This window comes from Pteropus vampyrus, unplaced genomic scaffold, assembly GCF_000151845.1.
Source record: "Pteropus vampyrus isolate Shadow unplaced genomic scaffold, Pvam_2.0 Scaffold25, whole genome shotgun sequence".
NCBI lineage: Eukaryota > Metazoa > Chordata > Mammalia > Chiroptera > Pteropodidae > Pteropus > Pteropus vampyrus.
In genome coordinates, this window is record NW_011888806.1 from 1,013,481 (window position 1) to 1,028,327 (window position 14,847).

At 34.8% G+C, this 14,847-nt stretch overlaps 1 protein-coding gene and 1 long non-coding RNA gene across 2 annotated transcripts in view; one reads left to right on the forward strand and one right to left on the reverse strand.

Moving 5' to 3' along the window:
- The window catches only part of STPG2 (sperm tail PG-rich repeat containing 2), a 260,198-nt gene that overhangs the window by 219,548 nt on the left and 25,803 nt on the right, over positions 1-14,847 (forward strand). The gene's annotated exons all lie outside the window — the stretch shown is intronic.
- LOC111737260 overlaps positions 4,990-14,847 on the reverse strand; it is an 18,259-nt gene continuing 8,401 nt past the window's right edge. Inside the window, exons 2-3 of the long non-coding RNA XR_002779395.1 lie at positions 12,612-12,617; positions 4,990-5,017 (exon numbers count right to left, since the gene is read on the reverse strand). This is a non-coding gene — a long non-coding RNA (uncharacterized LOC111737260). The remainder of the gene's footprint in view (positions 5,018-12,611; positions 12,618-14,847) is intronic.

Genomic DNA, 14,847 nt, shown 5'->3' on the forward strand with positions numbered 1-14,847 from the left:
GATAACCCATTCATTGTTTAGTAGCATGTTATTTAACCTTCATGTGTTTGTGTATTTTCCATTTTTTTTTCTTGTATTTGATTTCTAGTTTCATACCATTGTGATCAGAGAAGATGGTTGATATGATTTCAATCTTCTTAAATTTATTGAGACTTGATTTCTGTCCTAACATGTGGTCTGTCCTTGAAAATGTTCCATGTGTACTTGAGAAGAAAGTATATTTTGCTGCTTTGGTGTAAAATGCTCTGGAAATAAGTATTAAATCCATCTGGTCTAATGTGTCTTTTAGGCCCATTGTTTCCTTGTTGACTTTTTGTCTGGAAGATCTGTCCATTGGTGTCAATGGGTGTTAAAGTCTACTATGAGTGTATTACTGTTGATCTCTCCTTTTATGTCAGTCAAGAATTTCTTTATGTACGTAGGTGCTCCTATTTTGGGTGCATATATGTTTACTAGAGTTATGTCTCTTGATTTATTGATCCCTTTATCATTAGGTAATGCCCTTTTTTGTCTCTTATTATAGCCTTTATTTTAAAGTCTATTTTATCTGATGTAAGTATAGCTACCTCGGCCCTTTTTTCATTTCCATTTGCGTGAAATAGTTTTTTCTATCCCTTTACTTTCAGTCTGTGCATGTCATTTTATCAGAAGTGGGTCTCTTGTAGACAGCATATGCATGGGTCTTTTTTTTTTCTTATCCATTCAGCTACCCTATATCTTTTGATTGGAGCATTTACTCTATTTACATTTAAATTGATTACTGATAGGTACATGATTACTGCCATTCTATTATTCGCATTTGTTTTTTTCTTTTTCACCCCTTCTCTTTACAGAAGACCCTTTAACATTTCTTGTAATGCTGGCTTGTTGGTGATGAATTCCTTAAGCTTTATCCTGTCTGGGAAGCTCTTTTTCTCACCTTCCATTTTAATCAAAAGCTGTGCTGGGTAGAGTATTCATGGCTGCAGATTCTTATTTTTTATAACTTTGAATATTTCTTGCCAGTCCCTCTGGCCTGCAACTTTTCCATTGAAAAATCAGCAGACATTCTTATGGGGGTACCCTTGTAAATAACTAGCTGCCTTTCCCTTGCTGCTTTTAAGATTCTTTGTCTTTGACCTTTTGCATTTTAATTATGATGTGTCATGGTGTGGGTCTGTTTAGGACTCTTTGTGCTTACTGAACTTGTATGTCAAATTTCTTTGCCAGGTTAGGGAAGTTTTCTGTCATTATTTCTTCAAATAGATTCTCAATCCCTTGCTCTCTCTGTTCTCCTTTGCGTACTCCTGTGATCCAGACATTATAGCGCTTCATGTTGTCCCAGAGGTCTCTTAAACTATCTTCATTTTTTAAAATTCTTTTTCCTTTTTGTTGTTCTAATTAGGTGTATTCTGCTACCTTGTCTTCCAGTTTGCTGATTTGATCGGCTTTTTCTAATCTACAGTTGAATCCTTCTAGTGTATTCTTCATTTCAATTATTGTATTCTTTATTTCTGTCTGGTTCTTTTTTATGGTTTCTGTGTCTTTTTTTATGCTTACTGTCTCTCTCTTGATGTTCTCATTGTGCTCATTCATTCCCCCCCTAAGTTCATTGAGCATCCTTATAACCATTATTTTGAACTCTGTCATTGGTAGGTTGCTTACCTCCATTTCATTTAGCTTATTTTCTGGAATTTTCTCCTGGTGTTTCATTTGTGGCATGTTTCTTTGTTTTCTCATTTTATTAACCTTTCTGTGTTTGTTTCTGTGTGTCAGGAATATTTATTTTGTCTCTCAGCCTTGGCCAGATGTCCTTATGTGGAAGGTGTCCCATGTGGCCCAGTGGTGTACTCTCCCTGTTCCCTGGGCTGGGGACTCTGGACGTGATCTTAGTGTGGTTTGTGTGTGATCTTCTGTTACTGCTGTGCTTTTATTGTTGTTAGTACATCAGTGGATGGGATTAACACTCAGGCTGACTATTTGTGGGAATTGACTGCACTCACAGAGTAGCAGGCTCGTGTACTTTTTATAACCACCCTTTGTGAGTACAGCCTATGGGACTAGTCAGGTGTTGTTCTGTTGTGGTCTAGTGCCAGCCTCTGGGTGCATTGATTTTGTGGCCCCTTGAGAGGGGCTCCCGAGTAGGCCAAGGTCAGTCACTGACTTTGCTCAGAGCTACCTGTTGGGAGCTACAAAGTGATTTGCAAATGGTTGTTGCCTATGCTGATCTATAGGTAAGTGAAAGAGACAACGCTGTAGGCAGCAGTCCAGTTATACCCCGTCTCTGACCCAGGGCAGTTTAGCGGAGGGACCAGTGCTTCTCAAAGCCTGACACTGCCTGTCAGTTGCCTGTAAGTCTGAAATTGAAGAGCTTCTTTGCGATATGCATGTTGGGTGGTGTAGTTACCTCAGGCATCTCCTGGATCTATTGAGTAAATTTCCCCCTTCCACTGCAGTGTCAATTTATATGCCAGCACTGTCTATTTGGCTCCCTGTACAAGTTTCCAGTCATAGCAAGGTCAGCTGCTGTCCACCTTGGGCCTGCAAAAACCCAAGCTCTATTTAAGATTTACTGAAGCTCGTGGGCATAATTTTGTGGCCCACCATCGAATGCTTCTCCTGGATGAACGAACTTTGTGTGGGCCACATGAACTGAGTGCTGTTGTTTGCTGTTGAATTTGTGACCCAAGAAAAGAACAGGATGGGACTGGGTTGCCTGGGAGCAAGCTTGCCATAGGTAATTTGTGGGTTAGGTGGAGTGTATCTCTTTGAGGCATTAGACCATCAGGCCTACACAGCACCAGATTTGCTTCCCGCTCTGGGACTGCGGGCTCCCACCAAAGTCAGATATCACTGGGTGACCTACTGTCATCTGTGATGAGCCCACAAAAATCTGAGATTTGTCCAAGGATACTGTGTCTCAGGCTGGCACGGTCTCACAGACCCCTGCGATCCCTAGACGCACTATTGCAGGTCTGCCTGCAGCTGATTTCCCTGCGGTGCCCACCCTGTCTAGCCAAAGTTTGTTGCCCGTGTGGACTGGGAGATGTGGGGAGGGAGGAGGTTTCACTATCAATGGGTCAATTTGTTGGTCGGGTTGGGCAGGATCTCAGGGAGACAATGACCATCAGATGAATGCAGCCTCAGTCTTACTGCAACATCGGTAACCATTCGTGCATTCCCATAAAAGTCCTAGATCACAGCAAGACCATCTGCTGTCTGGGACTGGCTCACAGATACCTGAGATCTGCCTAAGTTCATGTTGGCAGCAGTGATCTTCCTGAAACCATCTCTGAAATGAGAGCTCACAGAGCTGACTGCCAGCTGCAAATATTAGGCCCTGAATCTCAGCGCAAGGTGTGGCAGCCATCCAGCAACAAAAGCCCTGGGCAGTCTGCAGATTGAGCCAGGTGGGCTGATCTCCTCAGGCCAGCACTTTCTAATGGCCCTGTGGAAGGGGTCTGCACAGTCAAGCTGGCTTGGTCTGTAGATTGCGCTGTAGGAGGGCCGGACTAAGGCATAGTGGTGGCTGCCCTTCTAGCCCTTGTTCTGGCACCAGGTAATGCAAACTTTCCCAGTATGTATCTTGAGTGAGCCTCTGACACACTGCTGGTGTCATGGGTGAATGTCCATAAGTCAGAGAGCCTGTGTGTGGGCCCTTCAAAGGGGCATCGAAGGTTTCAGTCTCCTTCCATCTCACCCAGATGGCCAGAATCCCCTCTGTTTTTTACAGTCAGAGTTATTAGAAACTCCTCTTCCCTGGGCTGGGATCCTCGGCCGGGGAGCCCACAAATGAGGCCAGGACCGCCTTCTGAAGCCTCGCCCTCCCTCCCAGTGATCCTCCACCACCTGTGGGTGTGGGTCTAGCCCAATTCGCGATTTTGCCTCTCCTCATGGCATCAATGTGGTTCTTTTATATTATTGGATGTAGGTGTTATGATCAGCTGGACTTCAGGTGATTCTCCACGTTGATTATTTTATAATTTGGTTGTAATTTAATGCAGACCTAGGAGGAGGCAAACCCTGCTTTTACCTGCTAGATTTTAAATGGTCTTGAATATCAGGATGAAGGGTTTCTATATTTTCTTCTATGGAGTTGGGAGCCAGTATTGTAAACCAGAGAGGTGATATGATATAATCATTATCTTTGTAAGATAAAATGAGGAGCACTATGTTGGGTGGATTAAAGTGAAGTCAGAAAGTATTAAACAAGTAATCTGGAGAAATTATTTTTTTCATTCTAAATCTAATATGACTAGCCCTGTGACTTTGGAGAAGTCACTTAACCTCTCTAAACTTCAGACTTCTCATCCGTAAAATGAAGGGACTGAATGTTTCATTATGATGGAATAATAAAGCTATTTAAAGGACATACTTCTAAAGCACATTTAGGATCTGCTGATAAGATGCCTTTAGTAAAATATTAATTGAAGAAAAAGAGTATATAAAAATTTCTACAGAATGTGATCTCATTAAAAAAAATTGAAACGAAACTGTGTGTGTTAATAATGAGTATTCACTTTAAAAGAGATGGACGTAAATGCAGCAAAAACAAAAGATTTTGTATAAGTGATTTTTTCATTATTTTTAATATTTTTATGTTTTGTAAATATAATGAGTATGTACTACTTTTTAATTAAAAACAAATAATAAATGAATTTTTGTTTCTAGATTACAACTTGGGCTTCTAGAGTATTGTAGTACCAAATGATACTACAAATACCAAAATGGTAAGGTGGCAATATGTATGCATAAAAAGAGATCTGAGAAAAAATATTAGGGCAATTGGTAGGATTTAGTAATTGGGTGAGAATTTGAAGTCGTCCTCATAATCTGCTTTTATTCCCTTCAGTTCCTTTCCTGAAGAGGACTTCTGGAATAAATTTCCACTTATTGGACCTAACGCACCCCAAATTGATGCTCATAAATGCAATTGGGCCTTAACTGCTATTTGGGAATTCAGTTTTAATTATCTATTTGACTCAATGAATACTTTCATAGTAGCTGTTCCAGACTTTTGGCTCTCCTTTTAAAACATCTAATTCCTTACTGAATTATTTTTTCTCTGTTTTCATTATAGTAGAAATTTCTTAATAGAAATGTGCTCAATTTGACCCTTATCCTCCATCTTGTGCTGTGCACAACTATTAATAGAGCTTCATTTCAGTCCAATAAGTATATCCATTTAGAAAATGTGTTGCATGGTTGGTGTAACTTCAGGAAACATGAAACTATTTTGTAGTTGTGTTGGGGGTCCCCAACTCACAGAGTTGATAACTCACTGGAAGAATTCCCAGGACTCAGGAAAACTGTTATAGTCACAATTACTATTTATTACAATAAATGGTACAGATTAAAATCAACAAAAGGAAAAGGTACATGAGACAATCTAGGAGGAACTAGGCAGAGGTCCCAGATATACTATTACAGTGGAACTGGATGATTGCAACTAATTTTCCAGCAAACCATGAGATATCAGGTGAAAAATGTTGTCAATCAATGAAGCTCACCTGAGCAATGGTGTCCAGAATTTTTTGTAGGTTTAGTTATGTAAGACAGGCCTTTCTTGGAACTCTGCAGTTTGATCAACCCAGGCCTGCTGAGTTAACTCTTTCCTGCACAGTATTTTATATCTGAGAATTCTATTTTCTGAAGTTCTTGCCTTCTAGCATCTTATTGAATTTGTATTATTTTCTCAGGGAAGAAGTGAAAGGGCTAGTGAAAGAAACTATGAATATTAAGTATCTATGGAACATTGTGCTTAGGACTTACATGAATTTTTAAATTTAATCTGTATAGTAATCCCATTCATGAAGTGGTCTCCTACCTTAAGAGACTCTCTGTGTCTTATTTTCAGCTATTTTTTTTTCAAATAAGTGAGGTTTATATTTTTGAGGTGTCATCACCTGAAATACTGCTCTGAAATTACCTTCATATATTCTCAACAAACTTTCATATAAAGGTAATGTTCCTTTTCTCATATTTCATCTTTATTATTGTTGCTATATCAGTTGGTTGATTAGGTCTTTTAAAAAACTTTCTCCCCCTAAATATCAATAGTATTCATTCTTCAGGTTTTTTCCCCTACCTCTTTAATCTATCCTTTGCTATTTTCACTCTTCTCTACTCCCCATTCCATTTAGTTTCTGGAAATATGGAAGATTAGACATTTTGAAAATCCTTATACTATAAAGAAATGCTGAATAAGATATGGCAGACATCCTTTGAGACATAGAGCTGAGTTTCCAAGAAATCAAGAGCCTTCAAGAAGTATCATCTCTTGAGTAATAAGCAGTTATTAATGCTTTGTCTTCCTCGTGAAAGGTAGGAGGTTGGCATTTTGTTAACCACATACAGGAGAGGATTTATATTAGAGACTAGGGAGTAGAGGGATACACACAAAGCCAAGATTTGTTAAGGGCTACACTATCAGTTAAAGGATGAGCTGGCAAAATTATATACATATCTCCAATATACCACCAAAAAAAAAAAAAAAAAGAAGCTGTTAAGAAAGCATTTCGTTTTGGCTTTAATTAAAAAAAATTCTTTCCTGAGAAAAAAAAAAAAAAAAAAAAGAAGCTGTTAAGAAAGCATTTCGTTTTGGCTTTAATTAAAAAAAATTCTTTCCTGAGAATTCGTATTCATGAATCTGTGCTCAAGCAAGTTTAGCATTTGCATTATACTACCTTCAAGATTTTGGAAGACTTCAATGTAGTGGCTGTCGAACAAGCAACCGAGATTACTAGCCTCACTTCTAAATTTATAATTCCATTTCTGCAAATTTCCATGTAAAAATGCATTCTTTGTCTTAAAGTAAAATTAGCATATGAAGTAAGAAAATACAGGCTTCATGAAATCCTAAAAGAACACCTCATGAGGAAAGAAATATTTCAAAGAATATACACATATGAAATTGAGAGTGATCCCAATAAGGAAGAAAAGAGAAAGAGATTTTAACATGCCAGCACGGCCACAGAATTGGCAAAGAGAGGTCCTCAAATTTTTAAAAAGTTCAAATATAAAGGATATAAAGGAAGGCACACTAAGAAACTTGCACAGAAATTGTTATATGCTTTGTGGTTAAGGGTATGTAGTTAGGAATTTGACAGCATGGATTTAAACTCCAGCATTGCCACTCTTAATGGCTGTGAGACTCTGGCCAAGTTGCTTAAAAATTTTTAATTTTTTTTAATTTTTATTTTTCAGTTACAATTGATATTTAATATTATTTTATTAAAGTTTTATAAAGTTTCATGAAAAATCTTTACTTTTGATTTACTCTTTCAGTCAGTGGATAATAAAAGTACTTACTATAGATTTTGAAGCTTAGCTGAAATGATATGTTACAGTCCATGGACGATTCTGTTGGTTAGCTAGCACACATATTTCCCACCTTCATCCTCCCTTATCCCTTTGCCTGTCCACTATAGAGGCTGGAAAAGCTAAATACTCTCTTTAATATCATTTCTTCCGGCTAGGGTTGGTTACGTAATCTTGTTTTGGCAATGAAACCTAAGGAGAAATCTTTTGGTGTATTTTTGTAAAAGGCTTTGCTTTTTATACAAAAACAGAGATTGTTCATGCTATCTTTCCCTCAGTTTTTCTGATTTAAAAATAGATTATTCATATATTTAACATATATTTGTTGAGTATGTGCCAATTATGAGACGGGCACTGTTCTAGGTACAGAAAACATGTCAGTGAATAGAATAGACAAAAAGCTGTGATCTCATGAGCTTGCTGGGGAAACATAAAATACAACCTCTGAGAAGGTGATAAATGCTATGGAAAATAAGAACTAGGTAATGGCTCTGAGAATGCTTGGAGTGGGTAGGGAGCAATAATCACTAAGTGATCAGGATAGGCTTTGCTGAAAGTCACTTTATAGCAGAAATCTGAGGAAAGTGAGGTTGTAAACTATGTGAATAACTTAGGAAAGAGTATTCCAGCAGCAGGAGCAGCCAGTCCAAAGACCCAGGCATGGAAATATGCCAAATACAGAGGTCAGTATGACTGAAATGAGGGGAAGAGAAGTGGAGGGTGAAATTAGAGACAAGATGTGAAAACTAGGCTGTGGCAGCTATCTTGCTAACAGTAGAGAACAGCTGATAGAATCACATATATACCTACTCTGACATTGTCAGGCATTTTGAACCATCACTAGAAACTAATTCAAGACTTCTTACATGAAAGAAATAACTACCTATTTGTTTAAGCCACTAGGTGAATTTTCTGTTACTCATGGACGAAATCATTCCTAACTGGCAAAAGTGTTTTAGTTTAATGACTAGCATATGCAAATGCTCAAAGCATGTTGGCAAATATAGTTATGTGTGTGTTTCAAGATGAGGCAATTCAATATAGAGGATAACAGACCTTTAAAAATGACAACAGTCCTCTCACTCTCTGCCTCTAAGGTAACCACGCTCTGTCTGTAGAGTGTTATGCCTTTTCTAATAAACTTTCATTTGACTCTAAAAAAATAAATAACAACAGTAAAAGTTCCAATAGACATAAAAAGTAGAAGATTAAATGGGGTATTTTAGGTGCTTGTGAGTTCCCCATTACTGTGACAATTTGTGAAGTATCTTAAAGGTACACAGATAGTTGAGTCAGCTGTGCCCTTTACCCTGCTAGGTAAACAAAAATTTTAAAAGACGGCAACAATGCTGTCAGTATAATTTGTTTAAGCTCTTTAAAACCCTTCTTTTTACTCCACTACTAGTCATTGAGAGCTTTATGATTTAGCAGACTAGATTTTGGATGTAATCTCATCTCACAATATTATCCACTGCCTATTAAATCCTGACACAACCATGATCTAAGTCTCTGTTCTTTTGTATGTGCTATATGGCTGAAATAAAGCTACTTCTCGGTATTTTTTCTTTATGGATAAAGTTTTATCCCTTCTGTTTCTGCCAATAAGAGAACTTACTAGAGAAGCTCAACTATTTAATTGGGTAATCACATTGCAAGTATATTGAAGAGAGAATCTCATTGGGTAAAGCCTGGAACAGATAATTTTTTAATAGTTTTAGCTTTAAAATCTATGGATTTAAGTATGAATGTCATTTCAGCCAAGTCGTTATATATAGCTTTGTTTTTAAGTTTTTTTTTATGGTGTCCTTTAATTTAGTAAGCTAAAAATACAAGTTGATATGGTTTTATGTGTACACAATGTAACAGTATATTCAAGGATTAATGTAAAGTAATGGTACTGTCTATAATTCTCATGAGTATGTTCATTTCATAACATTTTATTCAGCCACAGTTCATCTATCATTATCAAATGACCATCAGGATAAAGAAAACTAAACCTGATGTAAAGGTTATAATATTACACAGAAATGGACAATTAGAACATCCAAGAACTTTTAGAGGAAAAAGATGAGGTTCTTAAACCCAAGAGATAAATTAGCTCAAATGACTGTCATCTTCTCATACTACAACTTATATAGAAGATTAGAAATCCAGATGTTAAGAGTGACTCTTTATATTTTCAAACAAGTATTAAATTGCAGTGTAATTTTGAGAACGTTCACTTTGTTAGTCTTAACAGCTGTTTAATTGACTCAGAGGAATATTTTGTAAAGATAAAAATCATAGGCACAGGCAATATGATCTTTCTCTGAGTTTTCTTAACAGATTTTAATCTAGGTTCCTTGAACAATATAGTGTCATATAAATCAATATAAGACTGTTCTATTCATCCAAGTTTTGCTAGATTCTAATAGAACACATTGTGTTTTCCCATAGATATGTAGATAATAATTTTTCTGACAGTTTATTTATGACAGTATTAATTTTACTAAAGATCTTTAATAAAAAATGTTTAACATGATGTATCAAGCCATGATATTCTGTAATTGTAGTATAGCTTAACAGACTTGTGAATATATGAGATGATTTCATGAAATCAATTGACTTAGGAAAAATGAAAAAAATACCTTTAGTTTTTAAAAATATCTTTTCTACAGAGATTAACACATAATTTTATAGATTGATTTAAAGTGAAATAAAATTAGATATGCCATAGTTGCTTTTTACAGATGTGAATTTGATTTATTGAACCAATTAAGGACTATTTTTCTGTATAATTTTATTCTTATTTTGTGCACTGAGTTCTCAAAGAGAAGGTAAGGATAACTTAAATTTGATTGAAAGCAGTTCTGGCTCAGACCATAGTTTTGAAGTGTCAATACAAATAAATTAATTATACAATATTGCAGCCCATTTCTTAAATCTCTTCTTAAACAATTGGTGGCTTGTTTTTAAATTGAGTGGGTAGGCAATTTTATAAGAACTATTTCTGGAAGTATCAATTCAGTGTAACTAAGAACAGAAATTTCATTGGCGTTTTTAAAAGAATTGAATTTCTTTTTAATGTAAAGAACAGATTATAAAGAAGAAAAAGGAATTTCCTGGAATCTTCCATTTGAACCTATAATTTGTTTTAATTTTATTAATGTATAATAATCAGCTCAATCAGAACTATAATTAAAATTAAAAAATGAACTATTTTGTAAATGTTTAATGAAATTTTAAAAATTGTGGAAATTTAACATACATGAACAAGGAGATACTATCATTCCTCTTCCCTACACACCCCCATCAATTAAAGAGCCATTTGATATCAAGATGAGACCACACAATAATTACCTATGGGCTTATCCTTGTTCCAGCATATTCTACACTACTTAGAATAGTACATATTACATATTCCGAGTAATGTAGATAAAATATCATTTCCTCTATAGGAAATAATGTTACAGAAAAAGAAAACAAAAGAATACCATCATCTTAGAAGCCATTTTTATTTTATATATGTATGTGTGTATATATATATACACACATACATATATGAGTGAATCAAGAGCCTCCTCAAATACTGCTCTAGCCAAGCTCACCAAACATTGCATGGTTTACTTTTGACTATTATATAAATGCAAAGGCTTCAACTTATGTGTTAAGGCCCCAGACTGTCATATTGTATCTATTCTGCATCACCTCCTTTACTCTGTTCTACTGTATCATTTAATGGAATTATACTATTCAGTTCCCAAACCATGCCTTATGCTTTGCTATGCAAAGATTTTGTTTATACTGTTTCCTTTACCTAGAAATAGCTCATACCTACTCATTTTCTAGACATATCGCAACTTTTTTTTCAATGCAATTCTACTCATTTTCTAGACATATTGCAATTTTTTTTCAAGTCTTTTCTGATTTTCCCAACCAAATGAAATCTTTCACTCTTTCGAAGCTCCATAGAACTAATGGTACTCATAATTTTCTGTCTTACAATATAGGCATATATATATATTTGTCTTATTTTCCTTTGCACTCTACTGAATTTCCTTGAGGTAGACTTGATTATTTTTTTTCTGAAACACCAAATTTCTAAATGAATTAGCACCTTTAGAATAGAAGATATAAGACATGAGAATCTTCTTTAACTTCAGTTCCTACAGATTAGCCTTCTAGAATATGAAATGAGAGATCAACTATTAATAGGTGATTTAAACTCTAATTTGGAAACAAATGATCAGACCTTTAGTTTATCATAGTCTTCCAGAATAACAATTTAAAATTTATATTTGTTTTTGGTTGTCTAAGTAAGAAGTCTGTATAAATGAGATAATCATTAAGATACAAATATTTCTCCAAAGCTTCGAACTGAGGATATTTAATCTGATCTCATCTCTTCATTCACTCTGATAATATTTAAAAGCAACCACTCTACAAACACAAAATAATAGGTATGTAGGATAATAAACTAACCATTGAGGCAACATCAGTCTAAAAAATGACTGTTGTTCATAGTACATCCAAAATGTGGTTCCTAGTTTTTAGTCGAGTGCATACCTTATAGAGAAATAAAACTATTTTTTTTAATTGGGTAGCTTTCCTCACTATTTCTCTTTCCATCCATACCTGAAACAAAAGCCACTTTAAAATGAATTGGTTTTATGATGTATTTCTAGATACTTGTGATAAATTTTATCAGCCTCATATGGTTTCTTTAGTAATTTTCCTGTGACCTTTTACCTAAATTACTTGTAGCCATACTCCTTAGGAGGGTTTACAATGTTGCAGGCAGCTTGGTTTTGAATCTTCTATCTGTGGACTAGCTCCAGTCCATCTCACCCATCTTGTTCAGTATTTAAAGCTCCTGATTGTTTAGGAATGGAAGAGGTCCTCCTCAAAACGTCAAAGTCTGCAGAGGCACAGCGTTATAATAGGACATATCTAATACCTTTCTAACACATTGCTATTTCAGTAATGGTTGTCAAAATTAATGCGACTCTGAAGTTACAACTAAATCACCCATCCAGGTCGCTTCATCAAAATAAAAGGAACTATGATGACACCAGTTATATTTTATTCTCCAACTTCAAAAGACAGCAAAAGTCATATGTTCTTCCCCATCGTCTACCAGTATCTAACAAAGCTTCCTCTGAATCTTGATAATAGATGCTTTCTGTCCAGAAATTAGCTAAGGTTCTAGAGATGAAGATTTTAAGATAAAAAGTTATACACTTTCTCAATTAGCCGCAAGAAATCTTTTTCTTTTTGTCTCTGTCTCTCTGTCTCTCTCTGTCTCTCACCCTCTCTTTCTCTCTCACACACACACACTTCTTGATATAAAGTTCTCCAGAAGATATTTCTAGAGATAAGATATTTTTTTTCCTCTGCTTGGATGACATTTTCTGTAGTCTATAACTGCTGTAGCTTTTCCACAGAGTCTGCTGGGAGGCTTGTTCAGTTTGGTCAAACAGGTTATATAACTGACTGAGCTTTTCTTTCATCAACTTTTTTTCTTAGCTCTGGGCAGCTGCTTACAAATGTGCTCAAATTTTAAAGTGAATCTGTTTCTTGGGCCAAATAAGCCTTTCACCAAGATTAGATCCTGAAATTTGCTCTGTGATGATCATGAATAAATTATTCTTGGTATATAAGAGAGGAGATAATAACAATTTGGAAAATACTCCTATATATTGATTTCTTCAACATAAAATTAAACAATTTCCACCTACTTAGGTGACTCTTTTTTTTTTGCCTCCTACGAAATTTAAAAAATATTAATAGCAGTAAAAAGTGTCATCAATGGAGTGGAAAGTCTTTTTTCACCGATATTTATAAATAAATTAACTTCTTGACCTCAAAGTATCTCATTTCTCTTATTACCCATATTTTCTTTTACTGTACTATATTATAATTCTATTGTACACCTTTCAGACTATAGCCATTATGCTTCTAAGTTTTGTTGTGTTTTGTTTTTTGATTAGAGGATAAAGAGGTTGAAAAGAATACAAATGAATGTTTCTTGCAGCTGTGACCAATTATGGAGAATACCATTCACTATGGATGTAATTCTTTGGTTCATATTTTATGGTTACCCGAAGATACTACATGCTGAAACTGACAAGGCTGTTGTCTGACTAGATAATAATATGCATTGCTAAAGATGACTGATTATGCAAACCGAAGAGCACAGTTTTATACTATCCAAAACCAAAGATGATATGTTTTTTAATGTGAACTATTTAACTATAATTAACTTTGAATTTTTTAATCACAGGAGAAAATAGGTCTTTATTATAATTTTGTTCCTGCTTTCATTTGTGCTTTTTAACCAGCACCATAGCTAACATTTAAATTACAATTTCAGAATTAGTATACTGAATTAGTAACATTTAAATTACAATTTCAGAAATGTACACTAGAAATTGGAAACTAAGGTGGCTATCCTGGAAATTAAAATTTGCCAAGCATGTTCCACAAACATTAGCTCTATGAGAAGATTGTGAGTGTTTGTGATCAAACATGTGTGTCAGGAAATGCACACATGGTATTAATCCTTTGTGATGTATGAATTAGAATATCACAGGCGTTGCCATGACCTACAATAAAGAAACCCGTTTTAACCTTGTTTAATCCAACTTTTCCCAAATTTATTTGACCAGAGAACATTTTATATGTGTAACATCAACTAACATTCTGTGAAATTTTAATTCTGCAGAAAAAACCTGGGGAATATTGCTTCAATGCTTAGAAAAACAAGAGTTTCAGTTTTTTGCAAGTCTGATGAAAGATAAAATAGGCATTGTCGTCTTTGCTTGACTTTATGACTCTATTCATTTGGCAAACATATCACTTTTTCCCTGAAACACAACAAAACCCATGTTGGAAAATTAGTTCTAGACAATTACACTCATATAAAAGACATTTTATTTAAATTTCTCAATGATTTCTTAAAGAACATAAATATTTAAAAGGGTAAATATAAAGCTAATGTGGAACCATGAGCTAGAGACATCATAAATATAGAAATATATATGAACATAGTATATGCCTAATATATTTATTTATATAATTTTACCTTTTTAATAATATTTTACTATAGAAACAAATCTGTAGACAATTACATATTTAATTTTTATCTATTCTTTCTGATGACTTTGTGAATTTCAAATATATTTAAAGACTCAGATATTTCAGCCTAAAGCATAATTTCCTTTTCAAAATTCTGTTTTTATCTCTGCAGAACATATACTTTTAGAAACAGAAGCCACAGAGGTGTGTGTGTATTCGTGTGTCTGTATATAATACATCTACATGATAACAAACCAAATTGTATAAAAGAGAGCAGAGGAAAGCAAGACTATTGCCTCATTCTTTCATGTTTCCAGAGACAAATTTTTTAAATTATTCAATGATGAAGCAAATGAAATGAAGGGGTGAATTTTTTTCTGTTGTTGCAATCCCATGATCTTCAGGCTTTTCAGAATATTTTTATAAAAATCACTTGGATTTTCTCTTCTACATTCTATTAGTTGCTTAAATTTTGCCACATTTTAATTAGCT